This window comes from Octopus bimaculoides, chromosome 27 (genome assembly GCF_001194135.2).
Source record: "Octopus bimaculoides isolate UCB-OBI-ISO-001 chromosome 27, ASM119413v2, whole genome shotgun sequence".
Lineage (NCBI taxonomy): Eukaryota > Metazoa > Mollusca > Cephalopoda > Octopoda > Octopodidae > Octopus > Octopus bimaculoides.
This window is the reverse complement of record NC_069007.1, coordinates 19,991,197-19,995,419: the sequence shown is the minus strand read 5'-3', so window position 1 is coordinate 19,995,419 and position 4,223 is coordinate 19,991,197.

Genomic DNA, 4,223 nt, shown 5'->3' with positions numbered 1-4,223 from the left:
AAGCATTAAGACTAGAATAGATTTGTTCGACTGCAAAAAAAAAAAAAAATAATAATAATAATAATCATAATAATAATAATAATTAATAAATAAACATTAATAAATTATAGGCGTAGGAGTGGCTTTGTGGTAAGTGACTTGCAAACGAACCACATGGTTCTGGGTTCAGTCCCAATGCGTGGCACCTTGGGCAAGTGTCTTCTACTATAGCCTCGGGCCGACCAAAGCCTTGTGAGTGGATTTGGTAGACGGAAACTGAAAGAAGCCTGTCGTATATATGTATATATATATATATATATATGTATGTGTTTGTGTGTATGTGTTCGTAGTCTCTGTTTGTCTCCCACCCAACATCGCTTGACAACCGATGCTGGTGTGTTTATGTCCCCGTAACTTAGCGGTTCGGCAAAAGAGTCCGACAGAATAAGTACTAGGCTTACAAAGAATAAGTCCTGGGGTCGACTTGCACGACTAACCGCGGTGCTGCAGCATGACCGCAGTGCATTGACTGAAAATCAAGTAAGTAAAAGATAAAAGATAGAGAGATAGACAGACAAACCTTTGTCTTGTCCCACGACCGTGGCTCAGACTGTGAGACTGTGTGAGTGTGCGCATGTTTGAGCCGTCTACAGAGCCAATATATATAGTAACAGCAACTAAAATACCGTTACGTTGGCTGTCTCTTAGTTCAGGGAAAGAAAAACAGAACAAAACGGTAATATATATATATATATATATGTATGTGTGTGTGTGTGTGTGTGTGTGTGTGTGTGTGTGTGTGTGTGAAAATTGTACTTAATAACCTGTAACTATAGACTTAGTTAGGCCCGGATGTAAAACTAATTATTTGACATGGCGGATATAACGGCTTGGCTAAGGCAAGCAGAAGATAAGATCGTAAGAAATAGCTTTTAATACAGAACGTCTGTCTGTCTCTGTCTCTCTCTTCTCTCTCGGTCTCTCTGTCTCTGTCTGTCTGTCTGTCTGTCTCTCTCTCTCTCTCTCTCGGTCTCTCTGTCTCTCTTTCTCTCTATATTTCTTTTTCTCTTTCTTGCTCCCCCACCTTGATTTTCTGTCTGTCTGCCTGACAGGCTGTTTCTCCCTGCATCTCTCTCTCTCTCTCTCTCTCTTCCTCTCTCCATCTTTCTGCCTACCTATCTACCTAACTCTCTCTCTTTCTCTCTCTCCCTCTCTCTCTCTCTCCCTCGGTCTCTCTGTCTGTCTGCCTGACAGGCTGTTTCTCCTTGCATCTCTCTCTCTCTCTCTCTCTCTCTCTCTCTCTTTCTCTTCCTCTCTCCATCTTTCTGCCTACCTATCTACCTATCTCTTTCTATTTCTCTCTCTCTCTCCCTCTCTCTCTTCCTCTCTCTCTCTCTCTCTCTCTATCTAATGCTTAATTTTCTTTTGCTATGCCCGGCACTTAGTCTATCGAACACTTTTGTCGAACTGCTTATTCACGAGGACGTAAATATACCGACACCGGTTATCAAGCAGTAGTCGCGGACAAACACACACACACACACGCACACACATTCATACACATACACACGTGATCATAATCAAGATCCCTTCACTTCTGCAGCTTGTCGTAGGAGCGCTGTGCTAGAAGTCTTTTGCAGTGGGCCTTCACAACTGGACTCTTCCATCTGTCATGCACAGAAGGGTCGATCTGTTCTGACCTGTCCGCTCCTTGATGTTGTGAGACTAAGATTTTCTCTGTCTACCCCTTTTCCCGCCCTCCTTCAACTCTACCTTGTAGGACGGTTTTCTGCAGGAAGTTTTGGCGTGAGACATGACCGTACCAGCTCAAGTTTTCCTCTCTTTACCTGCACAAGGAGTGGCGCCTGAGAAAGCTGTTCGTTTTGTGCTTTGTGTACCGGATGTGTAACAACCTTCTGAAGAACTTGGGCTCAAATCACTGTATTCTTTGTTCCATCTCAGCTGACATCAATGCATACTTATCCGTATATATATATATACACAAACGCATGCACACAGACATACACACACACGCACAAACACACACATCGTTATATACACGAGGGGCTACTCAAAAGTAACCGGAAGCGTTGTAGTTCAGGCTTCCACCACTAGAAGCCACTTGATTCGACCTTCAGGCATCAGTCTGCCGACGGCCGTCATCGGCTGAGGTTGTACTGCCACGTGGTACATCTTTGTTTTGCAGTGCTTCTCCCTTGTTCGTCGATTTTTGCGATGGTTGAAACGAAGGAACAGCGTGCTTCCATGACATTCTGTCTTCTGCTGCGGAAAAGCGAAGGCCGAAACAGCTGTCATGCTTCAAAGAGCTTACAAGGACCCTGCCATGAGCAAAACACAAGTTTACGAGTGGTTTCCACGCTTTAGGAATGGTCACTTGTCATTTGAAGACCAACCAAGTTGAGGGCGATCGTTGACCCTCCTCCCCTGAACGAATGAAAGTATCATGAAAATTCATAAACTGATTTTGAAGGACCATTACCGAAAAAATTGACGAACTTGTTGATATGACTGGTCTGTCCTGGAACTCCTGTACAAGCGAATATATATGTATGTCTGTGTTTGTTGTCTCCTTTAACAATTGTATATGTATATATATGTTTATATATATATATATATATATATATATATATGTGTGTGTGTGTGTGTGTGTGTGTCTGTGTATATATACATATACATATGTATATGTGTGTGTGTGTACGTATTTGTGTATGTATGTATGTGTGTGTGTGCATGAGTATGTGTCCGCATCTGTCTGTGTGTGATCGTGTCTATATGCGTGTATGCGTGTGTATATATACGAGTATGTACATGTGCGTGTGTATGTATATGTGTGTGTATGCATGTGTATATACATATGTGTGTGTGTATGTGTGTGTGTGTGTATCTTCAGCGGTTAATATGACGTCATCTCGTCCACACTATAAATTTGTTTTTCAAGTGGTGTTACCCGGCTGATTATATATATCTCTCACCAGACAAGTTACGGCCACAATATTTCTCTATCCACTTATCTTCACGTTTCATTTTTATCATCATTATTATTACTATCATTATTATCATTATTATTATTATTATTATTATTATTATTATTATTATTATTATTATTATTATTATTATTATTTGTAACATCCTGGTTCATGGTTGCATCGGCTGCCGCCATTTGTCAATACTGAACGTGTTTCTTATCAAGGTTTTTGCAATCAAATGTGTCTGTCCTTGTTGGTGTTGTTGTTGTTGTTTGCGGTGTTGTTGCGGCCCAACTTCGGTGTTATCTTGCAGACGAACGACCAACGACCAACGATCTTTCACTTTTTACAACAGACCTCGTGTATCTAGGATTGCACAATCTAATGTGCCCTTCCTTATTGCTATTGTTTAGGTTCACCAAAGGCGTTGTCTAACAACACCAAACAACCAAACAACACACTCCTAATGTGTTCTTCCTTGTTCTTGCTGTTATCATCGTCGTCATTGTCTCATCGTGTCGTCGTCGTTTCACGTTTTTGTTGAGTGTCATGTTAGACGTTATCTAGCTGACCAATGATATTCCAGCTTTTATACAGGTAAAGTGTATCGAGGACTACGCTGTCTAACATGTCCTCCCACATTGTAATTATAAAGACCCCGGTAAGACGTTACCTAACAGACCCTCGACAAAAAAGCATGTTCCTGTCGTGACAATCACATATATCATGCAGGCGTTGTGTACCTAGGACTACATTATCCAATGTGACCTTCCTCGTCGTTGTTGCTGAGGTCATATTTAGGCGTTGTCTTCTAGACCAGTCGCGGTGGAATAAAGGGGGCGATGAGGACGAGGGGACCGGAAGCAAGAGGAAGTGACGTCATGCCATGAACCGGGTCGTTCAAAATAGCTTTTCCCTTCGCCGGGGCGTCCAGCGCGGCAGACATGTTTTGGGGATCGTTTTAGGAAAGTGAAGACGCTGGCCTAGTGGCTAGGGGTGTTCGCTTCACGTTCGTAAGGTCATGAGTTCAATTCCCGGCTGTGCGTTGTGCCCTTGAGCAAGACACTTTATTTCTCCAGTTGCTCCAGTTCACTCAGCCGGCAACAAGGAGCAGTACCTATAGCTAAATATGTGTGTGTGTGTATGTGTGTGTGTGTGTGTGTATATGTGTATATATATATGTATGTATATGTGTGCATATGTGTTAATATATGTATGTATATGTGTGTATATGTATGTATGTATGTATGTATGTAT